Genomic DNA, 24,614 nt, shown 5'->3' on the forward strand with positions numbered 1-24,614 from the left:
TATCATTTTAAAATATAGTTAATATGTTTGGAGTTATTTAAAATTTGTATCGAGAAAAACGTATGTATTTTCAATATTTCTGTAGACAAGCATCTACATAAGACTTCAATTGATTGTTCTCTATATCAAACAACTTTTACAATACTCATTTTTATTGTAAATTTTAAAGAATATGACAAAATAAAAAAATGAAAGGTATGGCAGGTATTGAAGGGGGTCTCTGGGAGGAGTTGGGGTACAAAAGGGAAAGAAGAATGTGATGTAATTCTATTTACTTAAAATATGTTTTTAAATGTTAACAAATTCAGATAAATTGAAATTATGTATCTTTTCTGATGCAATAAAACTTAAATCACTAAAAGAAGAAGGAGAAGGAGAAGAAGGAAGAAGAGACCAGCATCTTTGAGGTGACATCTTCAGGGAAGTGTTTTCTGAGAGCACAAAGAAGCTGTGTTCCAGAGATAGCCAAGGTTCTACCCCATGCTGCAGATGTACTTGGTAATGTGTAAGAGTCACCCAGGTGGTACTGGTTTTGAAGGTATGAAGAGCAGCTGAGGCTTATCATTGTGAGAGACCAGGGAAGGTCACTGGTGAAGGTGCAGCCTCAGTTGTTGATGGCCCAGGACTGAAGGGGTCATGCAAAGACTTTGAAATGAGCCTATGAGAGGTGAAACTTAGTTGCAGTTAAAGGCCCCAGCATATTGGAGATGCTAGTATCAGGAGACTGACCACCAAGAACAGCAGCAGCAATGGAGTGGATCAACCTGGGCTTAAAGTGCTACAGAGGGCAGAGCTGGAGAAGTGACCCAAGACCTTTGGAGGAGCCCAGAATATCATGTGTGGATTCCAGACACTGGAACAAGAAGTTGTAATGTTGAAGCTGCCTTGGAAACCCCAAGATGTTCAAAATGCCAGAGCCATGGGTTGTCTGCTGAGGAAAGCTGCTAACAGGGAGTAGAACCAGCCCAGGAGAAAGAAGTTTGTTTCAGTCAACAAAAATGTAAAAGGAGTTGGAGACCTGAAGACTGCTTTGACATCAGACATAGAGATGCAGGCTTTGGAGTTTACCCAGCTGGTTTCCAGTCTTGCTTTGGGGATTACAGTTAAGTGATTATATGAATTTCAGAAGAGACTTTGGACTTTTAACATTCTTGAGACTGCTATAGACTAAAAGGGGACTTTGGAAGTTGGACTAAACACACTTTGTTGATTATGCTATGGCTAGGTATGACCCCCATAGACTCATTTGTTTGAACAAGCCCATGGGAGCAAGGAAGTAAATTGTGACAGTTTCTATATGCTTGGCCTTGGAAGTGGCAGTAGTAGGAAAGGTGGCCTTGTTGGAATAGGTGTGCCACTGTGGTTGTGGGCTTTAAGACCCCCATTCTAGCTGCCTGGGAGCCAGTATTCTGCTAGCAGCCTCCAGATGAAGATGTAGAACTCTCAGCTCCTCCTGCACCATGCCTTCCTGGATTCTGCCATGCTCCCCACTGTCATGATAATTGATTGAACCTCTGAACCTGTAAGCCAGCCCTAGTTAAATGTTGTCCTTATAAGAGTTGCCTTGCTCATGGAGTCTGTTCACAGCCATAAAACCCTAAGACATCAATATCAGAAATTCTAGGCTCTATTGCCTTCCCATGTCATTTTCTCCATCTCAGACTCCAGTTCAGTACACATCAGGCCTTCTGCAGAGTTCCTTCCTGTTTCCTATTCTCACTTTAATGGGTTTTGTTTTGTTTTGTTTTTTAAGTATCCTTTGGATTCTTTTAACCTGACCTCAGTCATAAATTCTTTGTTTAGGTGTGCCTAATCTTCTCTAAAATGCACCTATAGTTTTTTGTGTTTTTTTATATTTCCTAGTCTTGTTATTCATATGTTTTTTCCAAGAATTAAATGTCACATTTTAATTTTCCAGTTCTCTGACACAATTTGGAAGTTTTACATTTTCTTCAATAAGCCTAGCAAGGACAGTGATTTTCTTTTAGACTGTTTATTAAATCTGTTTCATTTGTCTATTGTTTCTGGTGGTTCTGACTCACACCTGACTCTTCTTTAATCCATTATCTTTGATTGCCTTTCATTTTATTTGAAAAACTAATTATAAAATAATTCATATTATGTTCCTACAGAGGGGCTTCATATCTCTGTGCTAAAATATCCTGGAGTAATTAATGCCTGAGGATTTTTTTAGCCAAGTAGGTGATATTCTGGTTCATATTCCCATTTGGGGGCTATGGTTCTTACCCCATATTGGGTTAATAAGTCAGTGACTTACTTACTTTATTTGTTTGTTTGTTTTATTGTAGTGCTGAGAATTGAACCCAGCGCTTTGGTTGGGCATGCTAGGTGAATCTTCTACAACTGAACTACATTCTCAGCCCAAGAAAGCTCTTCTACAGATGCTCCCCTTAGTGCAGACCGAAGGCCAGTCCTCTCCATGACTAACAAATGCTCAGCTTTTGCTCTTCCTAAGGTCTTAGGTGTCAAGAGTTAAATTTGTCAACCTGATACAGATGTTGACTTACTTGGAAAGAAGGAATGTCAATCAAAGAATCAACTCCATCTGATCGATCTTTAGGCATTTCTGTGGGCCATTTTCTTGGTTGTTGATTGATAAGGGAGGGCCAAGATCACTCTGGGTGGTACTATCCACGTGGAAGCAGCCTGGGCTGTATAAGAAAGGTTACTGAAGATGCTATGGGAAGCAAGCCAATAAGCAGTGTTTCTCTGTGGTCTGTGCTTCAGGTCCTTCCTGGGCTTCCTTTGGTGATGGACTGTACTGTGCAAGCTGGATAAACTGGTTCTTTCCCCAAGTTGCTTTCGGTCATGGTGTTTATCAAAACAGAGAAATAACTGCTACACCCACCTGTACCAGAACCTGTATGTATTAAAGTAGCACCTACATTTTGATACAACCCATGGTTTCACATGTTGCTCAGCTATCTCTGTGCAAAGCTATATCAGCTTCTTCCACGATTTTGTTCTCACCAATAGGTAGTCTAATGCTGGCATTTGCTCTGGGTGTAAAATTATTATTTGTGGTTATCATGATACTACTACGGCATTAATTTAAAAATTAATGTGGCTTAAAGTCCCCAGGACCTCAAATTAAATACACAGGCCTATAGACTTGATGCAAAGCCATACATGTGAGAACAGCGCTTGTCTTTCAGGGTCTGGATTACTTTACTCAGTGTAACATTGCCCAGCTCCATCCCTCTGCCTGAAAATTTCGTGAGTTTATTTTTCTTTACAGCTGACTAAGGTTCCATTGTATATACAAGCACCACATTTTCATTATCTATCATCAGTTGATAAACTGTTTCCATGTCCTAGTAGCTAAATGAACATGGGTGAACATGTGGTCTCTACAGCAGGAAGTAGAGTCCTTTGGGTATATGCCCAGGAGTGATATATCTGGGTCACATGGTAGACCTGCTTCTCATTTTTTAAGGACCCTCCCCACCAATCTCCATAGTGGCTGCACAGTTCTCACCAACAGTGCATGAAGGGTCCCCTTTTGCCCACATCCTTTCCAGCGTTTGCTGTCCTTTGTTTTATTAACTTCAAACATTCTGGCTGGGCGAAGATGAAGTCTCTCTCAAAGGATCTTTCATTCTAAGGCTAAGGATGGTGACCGCTTTGAAAAGTATTTCTTATCCATTTGCCATTCCTCTTTTGAGAACTCCATTCAGTTCTGTATCCCATTCAAAAACAAAAACAACAACGACAACAAAAACCTAGATTGTTTTCTCCTTTAGTTTTTTCGAGTTCCTCCTATATTTGGAAAATGAGTCTTCTGTCAGATGTGAACCTGGCAAAGATATTTTTTTAAAAAAAAACAAACATTGCCCTCATTCTGTAGGCTGCCTCTTGGATCAATTAACAATTTTCTTTGTAGTACAAAAGCTTTTTAATTTCATGAAGTTCCACTTGTTGATTGTCAGTCTTATGGACTGGGTGACCAGAGTGTGCAGGAAATAAGTGTCAGTGGAGTGCTCAGCTACAAAGAGCATGTCTGTATCTCACACACACACACACAAACACACACACACACACACTTCATGCACACACACATTCACACACACAAACAACACGCATACACACACATATACACTCATGCATACATACTCACACACTCATACACACACACTCATGCACACACACACACACACACACACACACACACACACACACATGGGTGGGGTACACTTTTAGGGACTATCTTAGGTGAAGGGGTAGAAAGGCTGTAAAAGCCTGAGGTTGAGGAGGAGAACTAGTGTTGACTATGCTGGGCTCACACCCAGGAGTGTGTGTGGGTAGCATAGATTGCACTCAAAGGGTTACAAGAAGAAAACAAAAAGAAAACCATGAAGCTAGTGGGTGCCTGGGGAAGTGAAGATGGATCTACGATGATTTAAGGGGAGGGGTGAGGGTTGAATAGGATCAAAATACTGGGTATAAAATTCTCAAATAATTCATAAAAAAATATGTAGTCTTATTTATTTTGAGACAGGCTCTCACTATGTAAATCTTATCTGTTCTGAAATTCACTATGTGGACCAGGATGGTCTTGAACTCACAGAGATCCATCTGCCTCTACCTCCCAAGTGCTGAGGTTAAAAACATGTACCACCATGCCCATTGAAATTTTTTTCTAAAAATAAACTTCCCAGGTCCAAGGCCTAAGAGATGACTCAGCCATTAAGAGCAGTAAGTAGGTCCTGGGTTCAATTCCCAGCTTCCACAGGATGGCTCGCAACCATCTCTAACTCCAGTTTCAAGGTTTCCAATGCCCTCTTCTGGCTTCCTCAGGTATTGCATACATGAGGTGCCCAGATGTACTGCCATCAAAGCTCGCATACAAATAAAAATGAAGGGAGGGGGGAAAACTAAAGGATCCAAATTAAGAATTTTTGGAGTATCCCGATGTGTCAGTTTCTGTCCTCACCGCTGTAACAAAAATAACTGACCAAAGTCCCTGAAGAAAGATGTGGTGGTTTGAATGAAAATGGCCTCCACAGGGTCATCTATTCACAGGCTTAGTCCCCAAACTCTTTGGAAAGGATTAGAAGGTGTGGCCTTGTCGGAAGAGGTGTGTCACTAGGAGTCAGCTTTGAGGTTTCAAAAGCCCACACCAGGCCCAGAGTCTCTCTCTGCCTGCTGCCTATGGATCAGAATGTAAAGTCTTCAACTACTTCTTCAGCACCACGCCTGCATGCATGCCGCCATGATAAATGGACTAAGCCTCTGAAACGGAGGAAGCCCCAGTTAAATGCTTTCATTTATATGAGTCGCCAGGTCAAGATTGATCACCATCCCTTCCTGGCAGAACAGTAAGGAAGTCAGAAGCAATGGTTTGTTTGGACTTACTGTTAGAGAGGAAATGCGTGAGGGGAGCTTGATCCAGAGGATGCTCAATGCATTGTATCTGCAGTCAGGTAGAAGAGTACCATGAATACCTGTGTGCAGCTCAGTTTCTCCTTTTCATTCAGGACCCTAGAAGGTACCATTCACAGGTGGATCTTCCTATCTTAATTAACCTAATGTAGATAACACCTCACAGGCACATCCTGAGCCTACCCTAATCTAATCTGTCCCAGCTTTGTCCTCTAGGTAAGTCTACATGCTGTCAAATCTTTATCACCCCATCCTCTCACCCATAATTCAGTTCATTGAAATGAGGCCTTCTTAAACATTTCAGCACAGTATTTCTGCGTAGTTTTGGTTCAGGAGAAACTTCTCAACAATCTTTTCAATGCCATAATGAAACATGTTGCTTTATGTTGAAGATCTCCAATTTAACTTAAACAAAGACCTAGTGCCATGGTGCTGACAACCCTCTATATAATCTACCTTTAGATTTTCTGACATAACTTTACAGTCACAGCAAGTATAAACATATAATTGACTCTAACGAAGTCACTTAGAATTTTAATGTTCATTTATGTGGAGTCAATAATCAGGACATTTCAGAAAGGTTCTCCGTATCTTGAAAAAACGTGGGCAGGGGGAGTTGAAATTAAATTAGGTGCTCTGTTTCCCATTTTGTTTGTCTCTCAGGCTTCATGTATTAAAAGTTTGGACTCCAGTGTGACAATGTTAGCCCCTGGTGGCACCTTTAACATACGGTGACCAGTGAGAGGCTACCAGGACACTGCCCCGAGAAAGTTAGTTCTCTCTTCAGTGATGTTAGAAAAAGAACCCTGCTGGCCTGTTCCCTTGCCTTTGCTCCCTGTTGTGGATTGGCTCCTGCCATTGTGATGTCACAGGATCCTCATCAGGGCAGAGCCAATGCTTGATGTGACATTTTTGAGCTTTATAGTTTTGTTTACAGAGTACTTAGCTTCCAGTATTCAGAAGTGGGCTACTCCAGAAAGGTGTGCCTGAGGAATGAAGTTATTGCTATAACTATGCTTGAAAATATGAAAGCTATTTTAGAACTTAGTAACATGCCTAGTAGCTTAGAAGGTTAGGAGGTTTCATGGGATGCTAGTGAGACAAGAAGTCACCCCTTGTCACACTGCTGGAAAGGCGCTGAGTGCTCCGTGTCCACATCCTAAAGCTTTAAGGAAGGCCTAATGTAAGAGCGATGGGTTACTTTATTTGCAAAGTATTAAAACGTTCGCTATGGGTCTCATTGCCAATTTGGGTGTTTACAGTAAGCCTTGGGAGCAAAAGGAAACAGTGCAAAAGTGAATGTGTGCCTTCTGACAGCTTTCAAATGTGTCTAGGAAGCAAGTGACACACAGCTTATGACATCACATCTGAACTGCTCCTTGCTGAAGGTATTAACGGGGATAAAAGGAAGGTGTTATGCATCAGCTCAGGGAGAGAGTAAGATGTGACCCTGCATCCCTTGCCATAAGCTCAAAGGCTTTTCTGGGAAGAATGTTCCAGAAATGAGACTAATGTCACCTTCTATGCCCTCAAAGTCCGGGACCCACTTGGGATTCTGGCTGTGTGGTGACGTGTTCTTAAAGTACTGTCCTCCTAGTGCTGATTCTAGGCACATGAACTATAAGTTATGATCTCATGGCGGTGTCCGTGATAATTTCAAAGGAGACCCTGTGAGGCTGCACTGAAGCCATACTTGCACCATGACGTTAGCAAGCTGCAAACATTAACGTACCACCAGAGAGAGAAAGAGTGCTCGGTTCAGACAAAGGCAAACATGGAAGGTTTAAAGTCACATCGGATCAGCTACATCTGATTTCTGGTGAGTGATTATCTTGAAATAATGTACTCCAGCAGTAAAATGACTTTTCTTAGGGTTGCTATGCTAGGCAACAGAAGAAAAAAATGCTCTTTAAAGGGTTACAAATCAGGGGCTAGAAAGATGACTCTGCAGTTAAAAATACTTACTGTTCTTCCAGAGGACCTGAATTGTATTCTCAGCACCCACAAGATGGTTTATGATAGTGTAACTTAAGTTTCAGGGAGATCTGATGCTCTCTTCCAGTCTCTGAGGGCACCAGAAACATGCAGGCAAAACATACATACATGTAAATAAATATCTTTTTTTAAAGCTATGAATCACCCATTGAATTTAATTCATCTAATTGAGCAGCAGCATTTCCAACCCTAAGGTCTGGCACAAGGAAAAGGGCAAGAACAAAACCCTTCAAATGTGCTGGTGCCCCTCTCACCAGTTTGCGTCTTATAGAACTGGTGAAGGGCATATCTTCTAGACCTTCCCATTGTGGGGGATTATATTTTACACAACGTATCCACTATAGCATTGCAATTTCCCTAAGCCTTAAAATCCCTTCATCAACACTAAACCAAGGGACATCAGGTATCTCTAATTCCGTTATAAAGCCCATCATAGGTTTGAATCCTTTTGAATGTTATAAGCTTTCTTAGGTGGAGGAAGTCTTTGATAAACTGGAACCCGTAGACCTTGGTGCTTCTTTACCCAGGTCTGTCTGGGTTATTCTACGTCAGGGTTCTTTTCTGTCTCCGGGGGCTTTTTTTTCCAAGTGAAAGAAAGCAGCTCCATACTTTCCAGTCAGGGCAATTTGGAAATGTCTAAGAATGACGTATCTCGGGCTAGAGATATGGCTCAGTGGTTAAGAGCACTGACTGCTCTTCCGAAGGTCCTGAGTTCAAATCCCAGCAACCACATGGTGACTCACAACCACCCGTAATGAGAGCTGACGCCCTCTTCCAGGGTGTCTGAAGACAGCCACAGTGTACTTAAATAAATAAATCTTTGGGCCAGAGCGAGCAGGGACTAGAGAGAGTAGAAAAAAAGTGTCTGAAGACAACTACAGTGTACTTACATATAATAAATAAGTAAATCTTTAAGAAAGAAAAGAAAAGAAAAGGTGTGTACTACTACACCAAGTGAGAGCATTTAAAAAAAAAAAAAAAGAATGAAGTACTTCCCATGCTGGCAACCTTTGTCCAGTAAAAGTTTTGTTACACAGATCTTGGCTCCGAGGTGGGTAACTTTGAGGCTCCCATTTGATGACCGTCCTTGCACTTTCCCATGAGATTATGTTCAAGTCCTTAGCAGTGGTAGCTGGCTTGATGGCACACCCTTTATTCACTGCCTTCCCTGCTTTGTCTGACTTCCCCACCTTCCACTGGTGTTTCCTGAATCCCTTAGATAAACTATCTGCACTAAAAATCCCTGTCTCGGGGTTCTAAAGGGCGTCTCCATGAGGTTATTCACCTAATACCTGCCCCTCAGCTAAAATGCTCAGTTTCAGTGTGTGGGCACATGAGTCAAGTACAGCCAGCTGGAATCCTTCCCAGGGAATTTTGCCAATCTGGAAGAGGGAGCTTGGAGCTCTCTTGTTCTGTTCTGTTTTCAGTTTTGTCTCAGGCTCCATTCATCCTATATCCAATGGATCACTGTCAGGCACAAAGGAGAAACTTAACGTTTGCAGAATATTTAATGAAATAAATTCTTGAAATTTCTTGGCTGCCAGCTGGCACAGGTCATCAGCCATAGACGTAAAGATTATGCAACACCGTTGTTTGAGCATGCCACAGGGTCGCAGCATGTGACCATAATTGCAAGCAGGGAGTCCGGTTGCTTGAGATTTAAGTTCTGCTACATGTCAGTTTGTGTTGGCTATTGTTTATCAATTCTGTCCCAGTCTTGAACTCCATATACCTCAGACTACCGGTGGCCCAGACTCACTTTTCAGTTGATTTCCAGGTCACTTCTGCTGATAGGAGAATTAAAAACATAAAAAGCAGAATGGGTCTTCTGGCTCCAGCAGTTCCAGCTGCGCTGTGCTTTTTCACCCTGCCTCAGCCAGTGGCCGCTGGCTCCCTGAAAAGCAGCTACTAGAGACAGACTGGTGGCACAACCCGTTCCACTAACCTCAGAAGCTCCAGATCTGTGGGTTTGGGTACCAGTCTTTCATTTTCCTTTTCCTATTGCTAGGAGAGCGGCTACTGTCTCTCAACATTAATATCAACGATGAGCATCAGTAATTAAAAGTTACCTCTGGATAACAGTAGCTTCCGCCCCCTTTGCCTTTGACACTTCCAGTTCGTTTGTCATGGTTCCACTAACAAACCAGGTTGTTATCTTCTCTGAAACACTTAAAGTGACTTTTGTTTTCTTAGTTGAAGCCGGGCTAATGCGGTGGTCTCCCGAGAGTGCTAGCTCTTCACCTCAGATGATTTCTAAAAAAGATATCAGCAGTCAGCTTATCTATTTCATAGGTGTTTTTATGAGGGTTGAGTTAAATACTTTGAGGGCTTAAAATAGTACAAAGCAAACACTGTCCTTTGCTAAGTGAACGATAATATGTGTCATTCTGTTATTAAATGTATGTAGTGTGGGCCCTTTTATAAAATCCGGTGTCCTCTCATACATGTGTCACGATGTGCAGTTTGCCCTCAACTGTCCTGTCCCAACTGCCCACCACCATCATTTGTATGAACCTTAGGCCTTGCTCTTCTCTTCTAAGTCTGAAGGTAATGGGTCCAATGCCTTCTTACACGGTTTAGACATAAAATGGGTCATTTAGAGGCCTGTAGGCTCAAGGGGTTGGTGACATTCTGTGCTCATGGAAGCTGTAGTGGTCATCAGGTAGCCTAGTGGGCAGCCATGGCAATGAAAGAAAATTAGTTTTATTTTTCTTTTATTGAAGACACATTTTTTTTCACATAACATATCCTAACTACAGTTCCCCCCACCCACCCACCCCCACACACACACCATCTACTCCTCATAGTTGCTCCTCCCATCCTCTCCCATCTGGCTCCACCTCTTTTTTTTGTCACTCAGAAAACAGCAGGCTTGTAAAGGGATAATAATAAAACAGAATAGAGCCAACACAGTGGAATTGGACAAAACAAACACAAACAGGAGGAAAAGAGTCCAGAAGAAGGCTCCGGTATTAGAGATCCACTCACTCACACACATTCTGGAATCCCATTAGATCCCTAAACTGGAAACCACGATGCGTAAGGAGAGGACCTGGTGCAGACCTGCCCAGGCCCTGTACACACTGCTTCAGTCTCTGTGAGTTCATATGAGCTTTACTCACTTAGATTTAGAGGGCTTTGATTTCTTGGTTATCCATCCCCTCTGGCTCTTCAATTCTCTCTGCCTCGTTTTTTGAGGGTTCCCTGAGCCCTGAGGGGAGAGATTTGATAGAGACAAATTAGGATTGAGTGTTTCAAGGTCTCTGACTCTCTGTAGATTGTCTGACAGTAGATCCCTGTGTTTGTTCCCATCTGCCTTCTCTGATGACGGCTGATCAAGGCACTGGTCTAAGAGCAGAGCACACTGACTGTCATTAAGAATCATTTTATCTTACTATTGCTCATTTTTTCTTTTCTTTTCTTTTCTTTTTCTTCTTCTTTCTCTTTTTCTTTTTCTTTTTCTTTTTTTGGTTTTGCACTAAGTCCCTGGGCTATTTAGTCTCAGGTTCTTGGTGGAATATTGTGGGATATTGGTGGAATAGGGCTTAAGTAAAATCAGATATTAGTTGGTGTGATGTCAGTGTGACTATAGCTGGAATGAAGTACAATCCAGAATTGGAGAGCTCACCTATGATCGAGATCTTGAGGCTGGAAGACACAAGTTTCCGACCTGGATCTTGGCATGGAGATCTTGAGGCATAGTGGCAATTTTCAGCTTAGACCCAGGCAAGGTAGTCCTTGCCTTTAATCCTAGGAGACTAAGGCAATGATGTTGGCCGCTGGCCAACGTCTATCCAAAATGGCGCCAACTTCCACACCATTGACGTCGACAGCTGCTTGGCGCAGGCGCTGTAGCAGTGACGTGTCTCTCCTTCCCGATGGGGATATGCTAATTAGGTGTTTGCACTGAACTAATCAGACAGTAACACATTGCTCGCCCCCTCCCTCGGGGTATGTTAATGAGGTATCTGCACGGTACACCAATCAGACAGTCTCGTCCGGCTATATAAACCAGCAGCTCCAGGGTATCTGGGTCCTTCGCTTCAAGTTTCAAGAGGAGCTCCCAATAAAGTGCTGCTGAGAAGAATCCTGTTGCCGCGTAGTTCTTGCTGGTGAGACCGGTTGCGACACAATGAGATCTCTGAGCTCAAAGTCAGCCTGGGACAAAACAAGTCCCAGATCCAGGTGTGGTGGTACACACCTTTAATCTGGGTCACACCTTCTGTTGGAGACCTACATAAGGACATTGGAAGAAGAAGACTCACTCTTCTTAGTCTGCTTGCACTTACTTGCCCAGCACATCTGTTAGATTCTACTAGCCTTGTGGGACTTAGGAATTTCATTTTGATCATCTTCATATGTATATATATTTTAGAAGCTTCTATTGTAGTAGGTTTAAATACTACCCCTCAAATGGCTCAGCCTGTATTACATCTCCTCCCCCTCCTCACTTAATCCTCCTGATCCAGCCCCATCTACCCATAAGTACCTATTCCACTTTTCTTTCCTCATGAGATCTGTCCCCTATAGTCCCCCACTCTATAATGCGGCCTCTGCAGTTCTACAGATTATAGCCTGTTTATCATTGACTTAACAGCTAATATCCATACATAAGCAAATACATACCATATTTGTCTTTCTGGTTCTGGGTTGCCTCATTCAGTATTTTTTTTTCTAGTTCCATCCACCTTCCTGCAAAATTCATGACTTCATCCTTTTAATGACTGAGTTATATTGTGTAAATGTGCTGCATTTTCTTTATCCATTCTTCTGTTGAGGGACATCTAGGTTATTCTGACTCTTATGACTAAAGTAGTAGTGAGCAAAGATGGTGAGGCGTCTCCTTATTTGAGTGAAACATGTTTGGGGTATATGCCCAAGAGTGGTAGAGCTGAATCTTGAGTAGATCAGTTTCCATCTTCCCATGGAACTGATTTCCACAGTGGCTGTACAAGCTCACAAGTACTCTCACCAGCAAGGGATGAGTGTTCCTCTCACTCCACATCCTTATCAGCATGAGCCGTCACTTGTTTTATCAATCTTAGCCATTCTGACAGATGTAAGATGGAATCTCAAAGAAGTTTTGAATCCCATTTCCTTGATGGCTCGAGATGTTAAATATTTCTTTAAAGTGTTTCCCAGCTGTTTGAGTTCCCTCTTTAGAGAATTGTCAGTTTATAACTCTACCTCACTTTTTTTTTTATCAGATTGTTTTGTTAAATCTTTTTATTGGTTATTTTATTTATATTTCAAATATTGTCCCCCTTCCCATTTTCCCCTCCACAACCCTCCCATCCCATCCCCCCTCCCCCTGCCTCTATGAGGGTGCTCACCCACTTACTCCTGCCTCACTGTCCTAGCATTCCCCTATCTGGGGCACTGAACCTCCACAGGACCAAGGACCTCCCCTCCCATTGATTTCAGATAAGGCCAACCTCTGCTACATATACAGTTGGAACCTTGGGTCCGTCCATGTGTACTCTTTGGTTGGTGGTTTATTCCCTGGGAGCTCTGGGAGATCCAGTTAGTTGGCTTAGCAGTTAAAAGCGCTGACTGCTCTTCCAGAGGTCCTGAGTTCAATTCCCAGTAACCACAGGGTGGCTCACAACCCTCTGTGATGGGATCCGATGCCCTCCTTTGGTGTATCTGAAGACAGCTAGGAGTGTACTTATTAAATCTTATTAATCTCATTAAATTTAATTAAATCTAATTAAATATTAAATCTAGTTTTTTGAGTCCTTTAAACTTTTAGGATATTAGTCATCTTTTACCATTCAGAAGGCTGGTGTTTTGTTCAAATGACAATGTCCTTTGCTGGGTAGAAGGTTTTCAGTTTGTTTGGGCCCCGTTTATTGATTGTTGACCTTTTCCAACAGTGTTCTTTTTTATGGACTTTCTTTTATTGTCCAGTCAATTTGTGGTTCTATATACTTCTTGTACCTTGATAGGCATCTTATTTTTTGGGTTAGGAAATTTTTTCTTGTATGATTTTTCTGAAAGTATTTTCTGTGCCCTTGACCTGGGTTTCTTTTTCTTCCTTTATCCCTATTATTCTTAAATATAGTCTTCTCATAGCATCCCATATTTTCTGGATGTTTTTGCCAGGATACATACATATACATACATACATACATACATACATACATACATACATACATGTGGGTTCTTGTTCTGCCCCGCTGCTGGGGTGTGGAAGTGCCTCAGGGGAGACAAAACACAAAGAGCACTAGACTGCGTTTACCCTGTGTCGGTTGCTGGGCTTTATGGGAAGCGAGGAGACATTGCTCAGGGGGTAGAAAATGCAGCCTAGGATGTGGATGGCTGAAGCTGGGGTTCCTTGACTCCCGGGAATCCAGTCACCACCGAAAAACCTCAGAGAGGAGTGGGGAACAAAGGGTTGGGGGTCCAGGGGCCCAAGATGAGGCCGGGACCATGGCCTCTCAAACTCCTAGACATCCAGGTGCTGCTGGGCCAAATGGAGTTGGAAATGGAGTTGGGGGCCAGTGGTCTGAGGACGGATGATATGGAGCCCAGGGCCAGGGAATGGGAACTTGGGCTTAGTTCATATGCGGAAGTCCTTAGCTTAGAGGTGGTTTTCAGGGAGCACAGAGGGACCTTCTATGGGAGACTTGGACGGTGCTGCTCTGTGGTTGAGGGCCTTCTCCATGCTCCCCATGGCTGTTCTTGATGAAAAAGACAGTCCTTGGTTCCAAACTGTTTATTGATTGCTCAGTGTGGAAAGTGAGTACATACCACCTTCTCAGGATGGACCGGAGATTAAATACCTTTTGCAGGAAGGAGTGTCTGGGAAGGGAAGCTTATTGGCTGAACCCTCAGGGTCTCTAACTACATCATTACCACGAAGATCTCTGTTCTGAATTACATGATTGACAGTGCGGTGTGGTCCTTTGTTTTGGGACAGGAATCTAGTAGGGAGCATGGAGATGCTTACCATCTCAGGTAGGTACCTGGATGATGGGGTCTAATACCCGTGCGTGCGCGCGCACGGACACACACACACACACACACACACACACACACACACACACACGTGTACCACTTTCTTTGACTGATGTATTCATACATCCATTTCTTCTATAGTGTCTTCAGTGTTTGAGGTTCTCTCCCCCATCTCTCATATTCTGTTGGTGAGGATTGCCTCTGAATTTCCTGTTCAAGTTCCTAAATTTTTCATTTCCAGATTTCCCTCAGTTTGGATTTTCTTTATTCTATTTCCACCCTCGGTTCTTGAAATGTTTTATTCATTTCCTTCCACTGTTTATGTTTTCATACATATCTTTAAGGGATTCATTCGTATGCTCTTTGCAGCCCTCTATCATAGCCATAAAAGGCGACTGTAAGGTCTTTGTCTTGTGCTTTGGCTGGGTTGCAATACTCGGGGCTGAGGCAGTGGTCCTGAGGTTGCTGGGCTCTAATGGAGACAGATTGTCCTGTTACTGTGTTTCTATACTGTGGGCTTGGGAAATTCCATACTGGTTCGGAAAAATTGCAGTTCTCGGTGCTGCTATCTGGTTGTCTTTACTGGGTCAGCTTTTTGTTCCTCGGTTTCTGTTGGCCTCTCTGGTTCTTAGGAGAGAGACGTGGCTGTGTGTGGTTTACTTAATAGGAAATTCTTCTTGGATCCTGATAAGTGTGGTCACTCGGGTTCTAGGTAAAACGTTTCTATGTATTGGGAGATGACACTTAGGAATCAGGACAGGCTAGGTGGGGTAGGGGCATGACATGGTCCACAGGAGGGAAGAAAGCAGGGTATCCCATCAGAATCTGCTTAGTCCCCTGGAATGGGGACAGAGTGTGAGGAGAGGTTATAGCAGGGAGTTAGCTACAAAGCTCGGGGTGATAATAGGCCACTGGATTTAGAAGAATGGAGAGAAAGGCCAATGCTGTTGGCCTGCATGCTTCCCTGGCTGAAGAGCCCTGGGGGTTCCCAGGGACTACCTGCAGAAGTTTCAGGCTTGGACAGATGCAGAGTTCTATCTGTTGCCGAGTGCTGGATGAGACAAGGGTATTGGATTTGGAGGAGCTGTATGAGGAAGAGGAGAGGTTAGACCTGCAGTTAGCCTACCTGCTTCCCTGGCTGGGAGTGGTCTTGGGTTCCCAGGGAATGCCTGCCTGTCAGAGTTGAGGGCTGGGATAAAGCAGGGAGTGGAGGGAAGGAAGTTAAGGGGAAGATCTGCGTCGTAGTTTCATTAGACGCTGAAACTGAAGCCAAAATCTTCTGTGTAGCACTGTAACACATCGGAGGTGCTGATAAATGGAGGGCTTGAAAAATACAAATTCTTTTGGATAAATATTGTGCATGCCACTTAAAGCTTATATGGAATGCTGCTACTAGCATTTATTCTTAGATTTTGAGAATAGAGGTTTTTGTTTGTTTGTTTTTAATTGAATCTAGCGCAACCTTCCCAATTTGGCAACTTTTTAATAAATACAGTTCCTCATAGTGTGGCGACCCCCAACCATAAAATCATTTCTTTGAAACAGTTGTAATTTTGCTACTGTTATGCATCACAACATAAATATCTAATAATATACAGGCTATTTGCTATGCTACCCCTGTGGGAGTCATGACCCACAGGTTGAGGACCACTGATCTAGAGCCTTCTTTATACAAAGCAAGCCTGATACTATTGCACAGAATCCTTAGCTCTAGGCCTGGCTTTGGCTTGAACATATACATCATTTTGTTGTTGTTGTTTACTCTAGGATTAGTTGTTCTATTTCCAAGATCTCTGAGACCCAGCCTTCCAGGAACAAACAAATGTGGAGATGAGATAGGCTGAGGACTTACTAAGCAGAATCCTGCTGTTCCTATCCCAAGGGTTGGGGCCAGTGTGTAGAAAATTGCTTATGGGATCCTTTGAATGACTTTTTGTTGCGCGAAATATTAAAAATGAACCCCCAACTCTCTGCACTCCTGCTTCTCTCAATCCACCAACTCCCTGGCAGGAGCCACAACTCTCTCCAGCTAGCCACACTGTAGCATCTGGCTCACTAGTCCCTGGAGCCGCTACTTCTCTCTCCGACATTGGTGGTCCCATATTCCAGTAACCAAATAAAGCAAAACTCCTGAAGCTTATAATTAACAAATCAGATTTATGTATCAATAAATTCTCAATTTACAAGATACTGATACAATAATTTCAGAGCCAATTAATTATGATAAAAGCTTTATCCCAATTATTCCAACCTTATGATATCTTAACTAACTATGACTGTTTAAGGCCAAGCTGGTCACATCCGCTGCCATCTTCCTTTCTCTCTCTTTCTCAAGTCATTTGTATATTTACCATTCCTACTTCTGGGAACCATGGACAGCATAAGTCTACTTGAGCTAAGAATTTTTCTAACATCTGTTTTTTAAACCCTGCTCCTCTCAACTGATGTAGCTCCTGGCTGCGGACAAATGCCTATTTAGAACTTTTGATGCTTTCGACATCACTTGTTTACTTTTTGCTTTCATCAGGAAAATCCTACTAGACCTAAGATACTTGTTGTTGCCGTTGTTGTTCTTATTGTTGTCCGGTTACGCAGGCTAGACAGGCTGGCAGAGACTTTACCATGTAGCCCAGGTTGTCACTGTGTTCTCTGTCCTCTTGTCTTAACTTCCAACATGCTGGGTCTACACAGAGCTGGGATTATAAAGTGGTCGCCACCACGCCCAGCTTTTCTTTATTAGTCCAATCTTCAACTCCTCATACATGCATTGATTTTTACTCTAAATAGAGTATATCTGAAAATGTCATTGTTTGTGAAGATATTTCTAACTACAGCCAAACTACTAGGCATACTAATAAGATTAGAGGACAAAGTTGTAAATACGTGCCTGGTGCCAGCCGAGGTCAGAAGAGGGCATCAGATACCCAGGAACTAAAGTTACAGTATTTTGTGAACCATCATGTGGGTGCTGGGAATCAAAACTGGGTCCTTGTAAGTAACCTCAAGTCCCTCAATATAATATTAATATATATGCCTCAAATTTACTTTAACTGGAAACACCTAAAGAGAGTAGATAAGAATTATCTGGGCTCATGGGAATGGCTCAAGGTAAAAGCGCTTGCCACACAAGTGTATGCAATCCCCAGGACCCACGTGAAGCTGGGCTGGATAGTGCTAATCTGTAATTCCAGTACTCTAATGGTGGGATGGAAATTGGAGACAGTAGAGTCACGGAAAGTATGTGGGTTAGCTGGCTTGGCTCACATAATGACAAACAACAAAGGATGGACCCTTATCTCACAGTGGAAGGTGGAGGCTGCCAGTATGCCCTCTGTCACACACCCGCTGTGACACAGGCACAGGCATTGAACACGGGAGCACACACACACATGGGAAGTTATTTTCCCAATGTATGGAAGCAAGATTCTCAGCCGAATTCGGGCCGTGTTAGCAATTCCACTAACACTCAAGAGACACCCGCTTTTAACTGTCTCTCCTTGAAATAAATGTTGTATTTTTGTTGTTGTTTTCAAATAATAATGGCTGTCTTTTCATTCCTGCATTCTGCAGCTCTTGTTCTTAAATCTAAGCTGTCCTTGACCATTTGGAGTTCAGTGTCCTAAAAAAAACAAGTCAGTGGCTTTCTAAGAAGCGGATTTATTGATGTGTGATTTACGCAACATAAATTTCATCCATCTAAAAGTTATTTTTAGTAAACTTATGGTAAGGTATGCAACCTTGCCATATAATTTTAGAACCCTTCTGTTGACCAGAAGTGTGTCACTGTGCCCCTGCAGCCAGTCCATCCCTGTTGCCACCTATTCCCTGGGGCAGACACACTTCTGCTGTCTGCTTCTACATGTTTGCTTTCTCCTAGAAATGTCACGGAGATAGAATCATACAAAAGTAGGTTTTTGTTTCGGATCACTTTCACTTAGCATGTTTTTCAGATTTATGCATGTTGTATTAATAGCTAGTTGTAGAGAGCATCTCTTGTACTGTATGGGAGCATCACCTGTCAATAAAATGCTATTGGCCTACTAGCTTAGGCAGGAGGCAGGGAGGTGGGAGTTCAGAGAGTGGGTTTCTGGGAATAGAGTCAGGCACAGAAGGATTCGCCTGCCCCAGACACAGAAGACAAGACTCTGGTCACAAGAAACAGAAGACCAGGTAACCAGGCATGTGTCACGACTTAGAATAGAGTAAGTCATGAGCTCCCAGGGAAAAGAGCTGCTGGCCTAGCGTTTGTTCCTATATAAAAAGTCTCAGAGTGCTTATTTCTGGGAACAAAGTAGATGGAAGGCTTGGGGTTCCAGGTGGCAATAACCACAGCTGGCATCACTGTTCATTCCTTATTATTTGATGAATTGCATATTGGCACTTAGATATGCCATATTAATATTTATGTATGGTTAGTGTACATTTGGATTGTTTCCTGTTTTGGGATGTAGGTATTACAAATAAAGCAGCTTTAAACATTACATATCTTTCTATCATCTATCTACCTATCTACCCATCTATCCACCCACCTACCCATCCATCCACCATCTATCTATCTATCTATCTATCTATCTATCTATCTATCTATCTATCTATCTATCTATCTGAGACAGGGTCTCATTATGTAGTCTTGGCTGACCTTAAACTTGTTATGTAGTCCAAGCTGGACTTGAACCCACAGAAATGTCTCTGCCTCCTGAGTGCTGGAATTAAAGGCATGTGCCACCATGCCTTGCTTGTGTTTTTATGGACACTGATTTTTATCTACTTTCAGTAGGTGCTGAGGTATGTTTGAATCTGAGAATCTGCCGAGCTTCCCGTGGTGACTATCCATTTTAAGTTCTCACAAATCACAACAGAGCTCTACCTTCTCCATGTGCTTTCCAACACTCCTATTACCTACTTTTAAAAACTGTAGTCAGCTTAGTAGAATGGTTATCTAGTGGGTTTTTAAATTTTTCTCTTGGGGACCTAAGATAATTTTCCTTAAGCAGGGTGTTGCCAAATGAATTCTGCAGTTTCTGTTTGTCAACATTTTTATTCCTTGTTTGTTTTCAGTTTTGGTTTTTTTTGAGACTGTGTACTGGCTGGTTTTGCGTGTCAACTTGACTCAAGCTGGAGTTATCAGAGAGAAAGGAGCCTCCCTTGAGGAAATGCCTCTATGAGATCCCAATTAGTGATCAAGGGTGAGAGTCCAGCCCATTGAAGGTGGTGCCATCCCTGGGCTGGTAGTCCTGTGTTCTATAAGAAAGCAAGCTGAGCAAGCCAGGGGAAGCAATCCAGGAAGCAGCATTCCCTCCATGGCCTCTGCATCAGCTCCTGCCTCCAGGTACCTGCCCTGCTTGAGTTCCAGTCCTGACTTCCTTTGTGATGAACAGCCATGTAGAAGTATAAGCTGGATAAACCCTTTCCTTCCCAACTTGTGTCTTGGTCATGATGTTTGTGCAGGAATAGAAAGCCTGACTAAGACAGACTGGGTCTGTACATACCCCTGGCAGTCCTGGAACTCACTTTGTAGACCAAGTTAGCCTCAAATTCAGAGATCTGTCTGCCTCTGCTTCCCGAGTGCTAGGGTTTAAGGTGTGTGGCACTATGCTTGACTGTGAGCCTGTGTACTGGCTGCTTTCTAAGGAGATCTCTGGCCTGGCTGGGTGCCAGGGTTCAGGCAAAGGGGAGAGAGTGCGAGCAGGGAGGGGGAGTAGTCTCCGCCGCCTCCTGCTGCAGCTGGCTCCACCTCAGTCACCTCAGTTGTATCAAGACCCTGCTGCACCCATCTGCCCTGCACTGGGCTGAGCAGGCCAGGACGTGAGGCAGGAGAACAGACTTCTTCCCAGTTGGCAGTGTTACAGCTCTTATGATGGAAGCTCTCCGACAATGGAGGAGTTCTCACACACCTTTATTCCTTCTTAATAGATAGGATTCTTATATACAGTTTTCGGGTGGGTCAGGGTCTGACCTCAGGTACTTCCCAGTGGCTTGGTCTGAGAGCTTGGGGATAACTTATCTGCATGTGGGAGGGCTTGGGATGCTGCTGCTACATGACTGATGGCCACAGACATCTATACAGGGGGCTTTGGGGGGGGGCTGTAGCTACTTGACAGGAGCCCAGGAGCCCAGGAGCCCAGGAGCAGGGGCAAAAACTGCCTACTGTTTCTTGCAGGCTTCCTTGTGGGGTTACCTGAAGAGTCACTGGGGATTTAGCCTGGGCTTGACCAGGGACTAGGCTGCCTATCACAGCCCACTACCCCCACTTGGCAATGTTTTCATTATATATATAATAATATGTATTATACATATATTATGGTAAATATACATTATACACATATTATTTGTATTATATCACTGTCTATATATATGTATATATATATATAAAACATTATATATTATATATGGAGTCACAGAAAAAAATGAACACAGTGACTCAATTTCTAAATTGTGTGGCTTCATTTATACCGTGCCATAGACATGTCTGATTAACGTGAAAAACATCTATTCGAATTCTCCTTTATATTTTCTAGTGGCTCCTTTGCCTAAAAGAGGAAGACTGACTTTCTTTGTAAGCTGCCCTATCAGCCTCATCCTCATTCCTGCCTTAAGATCCTGTAATAGGATACTTGTAATTGTTCTCCCAAAGTTCTTTCTGCCTGAGCCACTCCCTTCTTCTGCCTAATCAATACTTCCTGTTCAACTACTCTAATGCTACCTTCACAGGCTTTCCTCACTCCTTCATGGTTAAGGTGATTATGCTCCATGAGCAAGTTTTATGATTATCTTCTATTTTGTTTGTTTTTTGTCTACACTAAATGTTCTGAAAGCAAAGACCACTGTCTTGGGGTTTTCATTGCTGTGAAGACACACGATGACCAAGGCAACTCTTGTAAAGGACTACATCCAATTGGGGCTGGCTTATAGGTTTCGTCCATTACCATCAAGGTGGGAAACATGGCAGCCTTCAGGCAGGCACAATGGTTCTCTGTAGCTTAGTGTTCTACATATTGTTCTAAAGGCAACAAGATTACTGTCTCCAGGGAGCTAGGAGGAGGAGATCTCAAAGCCTACACTGGTATTGACAGACTTCCTCCAACAAGGCCACACCCATTCCAACAAGGCCACACTCACTCCAACAAAGCCATGCCTCCTAATAGTGCATTCCCTGGGCCAAGCATGTAAACACATGAGTTTCCGAGGGCCAAACCTTTTCAAACCACCACAACCACATTTCAACTGCCCAGTTTGACTACTAAACTCAATGCTTGCATAGTCAACATTTCTTGAATAAATATGCAACTTTTATATAAGTACAATCTATTTTACAACATGATTGTCTTTTAAAAGAAATACCAAACCAGGCAGTGGTGGTGCACGCCTTTGATCCCAGCACTTTGGAGGTAGAGGCAGGTGGATTTTTGAGTTTGAGGCCAGCCTGGTCTACAGAGTGAGTTCCAGGACAGCCAGGGCTACACAGAGAAACCCTGTCTCAGAAAAAACAAACAAACAAACAAAACAAAACAAAACAAAAAAAAGAACAAACCACACGTGATTCGAAGACTATTCTTGGTTGTCAACTTGACTACATCTGAAATTAACTTTAAAACCCAAGTAGCTGGGTACACCTGTGAGGGATTTTTTTTTTCCTTAATTAAATCATTTAAAGTGGAAGACCCACTTTTTGTTTTTTTTGTTTTTGTTTTTGTTTTTTTTTGGTTTTTCGAGACAAGGTTTTTCTTCATGTAGCCCTGGCTGTCCTGGAACTCACTCTGTAGACCAGGTTGGCCTCAAACTCAGAAATCCACCTGCCTCTGCCTCCCGAGTGCTGGGATTAAAGGCGTGTGCCACCACAGTCCGGCTGAAGACCCACTTTTAACCCTGTTTTCTTTTTGAAGCAGGATGATCCATTTTTAATATGGGCTACACCTTCTTCTGGAAGCCTTAAACAGGGACATGAAAGAAGAATACTTGTTCTCTTTGCTTGCTTGCTCTCGCTCTTCCTAGAAATTACTTCACTGCTATTAGAGCCTACTTCTTCAGGATTCTGCATATACTGAAAACCATCTGGGACATCCAGCCTTGTGGACTGAACAACTTCTGGCTTCTTGGACCTTTCACTGTCAGCCATTGCCAGACCACAGTCTATAAGTCATTCTAATAAATCTCCTACATATAGATTTAGTCTATTGGTTTTGTTCCTCCAGAGAGGCCTGGTACACATACAATTTAAATACATGATCTAAAAGTGTAACGCATGAGTAATTTCACTTACAATGCAATTTGAATAATACACTCAGGTTTGGTTAGCTTGGATTGTGTGTGAGTGTGTGTGGTTTATGGATTAGTTGCAACTGTCATTTATTAGCTGTAAGATTTCAGGTAGACACAAAAATTTATAAACATTATGGTTAACAAAATTCTGGAACGTTAGCCAGGCATGCTGGTACATGCCTTTTATCCCAGGCAGAGGCAGATGGATGTCTGTCAGTTCAAGGTCGGTCTGGTCTACGTAGTGAGTTCCAGGACAGCCAGGTACACCGGCAGGAAATCCTGTCTTAAAAAGCCAAAACAGCTGGGCAGTGGTGGCATAGTAAGCCTTTAATCCAGCATTTGGGAGGCAGGTGGATTTCTGAGTTCAAGGCCAGTCTGGTCTACAGAGTGAGTTCCAGGATGACCAGAGCTATACAGAGAAAGAAACCCTGTCTGGAAAAACCAAAACAAACAAACAAACAAACGAAAGAAAGAAAGAAAGAAAGAAAGAAAGAAAGAAAGAAAGAAAGAAAGAAAGAAAGAAAGAAAGAAAGAAGGAAAGAAAGAAAAGAAAGAAAAGAAAAACCAAAACAATAAAAAAAACAAAAAATCCAAAAAACCAAATCTGGGACCCTTAAAACGAATATGCCCCCACACCGAACTGGCACCTTATTATTTTTTATTGTAGTAAAACATTAAAAACTGTGTGACCACTGTTTGTTGGCATTAAGTATATTTGCAATGCTGAACAATCACCAATTTCCAAGGAAAACACAGCTTTCAAGTCCATTTTTTTTTTAAAAGAAAGTAAAGAACTCTTAAGCACTCTTGAAAATGATCCCCCCCACACACGAACTAAACAGGAGGGCAGCCCAGCAAGTGCAAGCAACGTTGCTGGGGGAAAAAAATACTGAAAATCCGCGAAAACAGCGGTGCCACGTACGGGTCAAGAGGCGAGGGGGAGCGAGCACTCCACGGCCAAATCACCAGGCAGGATTGGCACGCTAGGACCAAGCAGCTCGCCTGGACTGGCGAGGTGAGGGATGTTGTTGGCTCAGGTGCCCTGACTGGACGCTGCTGGCCCGCCACCCGCGACCGCGCCGCGTCTGTGAAGTGTCGGGGTGCAGCGTGACGAACCCGCAGACCTTAGGCGGGAGGGCGGGCCAGCTGTGGAAGATGCCGTCCCGGCGCCAAGGCAGGGTCGGTGGGCACCGGAGTCGCCTCCGACCCGAGAGCGAGGGCTGTTTGTTTATTTTTAAATCACTAGGGGACGGGACAAGAGGACCGTGAGACTCCGCACGGTCTGAGGCTACACCTCGGCCTCAGCCGCCGCACCATGGCTCCGCACCGTGCGCTCCCCACTTTCTCCCCGTTTGTTTGTTTGGTTTTATTTTATTTCGTGAACTCATAGACGAGCCCCAAGCAGGCCACGGCATCCAAATGGCGTTTCCAGTCACCTCAGAGCCATCTTTAACACCTGAAGAACTCAGCCGCAGCCGCCTTACTTGATAGTTTTAAATCTGGCGGGGCAGTTCCCCGGGCCTGCCCCACCCCTGTTTACAGTCCTGGCCAATCAGCGGCGGGCCCGCCATTTTTCAAACGCTTTTCCTGCCGCCAATCACGGTCGAGCAGCCCATTCCTCTCTAGACCGGTTCCAACGGGTCTGGGAGTTAACGACCTGGGAGACCCACCGAACCTGCTAGGCTAAGACTGGAGGGACGGGCCTGGCCAGACACCCGCCAATCAGGAGCCTTCCCTGTGGGAGGGCGGGGACTCTCCGGGTTTGAATAATCCTCCCAGCCAATGAGAGCGGAGGGGGTGTGGCCTGCGACGGGTCTCGTCAAGTTGCCGTGGCGCGGAGAACTCTGCAAAACAAGAGGCTGGGGATTGCGTTAGCGAGAAACCAGTTCTCGCCGGAGCTTGGGGAAGGAAGTTGCTCCGCGGAGGTCTGAGGGAAGAGCTCGCGCCAGGTAAGAGCCAGCCGAGAGTCCCCGAGCTCGGCGGCCTGGGTCTCTCCG

At 43.6% G+C, this 24,614-nt stretch overlaps 1 long non-coding RNA gene across 2 annotated transcripts; it reads left to right on the forward strand.

The window, feature by feature from the left end:
* The first annotated feature begins 6,333 nt into the window (after positions 1–6,333).
* On the forward strand, positions 6,334–22,523 carry LOC116069319. Of its 2 annotated transcripts, none has more exons than XR_004109977.1 (3): positions 6,334–6,791; positions 7,066–7,222; positions 22,242–22,523. It is a non-coding gene; the product is annotated as an uncharacterized LOC116069319 (long non-coding RNA). The 2 variants fall into 2 exon arrangements; XR_004109978.1 differs by having other exon boundaries at positions 22,245–22,523.
* Positions 22,524–24,614: the final 2,091 nt, after the last annotated feature.

This window comes from Mastomys coucha, unplaced genomic scaffold (assembly GCF_008632895.1).
Source record: "Mastomys coucha isolate ucsf_1 unplaced genomic scaffold, UCSF_Mcou_1 pScaffold22, whole genome shotgun sequence".
NCBI lineage: Eukaryota > Metazoa > Chordata > Mammalia > Rodentia > Muridae > Mastomys > Mastomys coucha.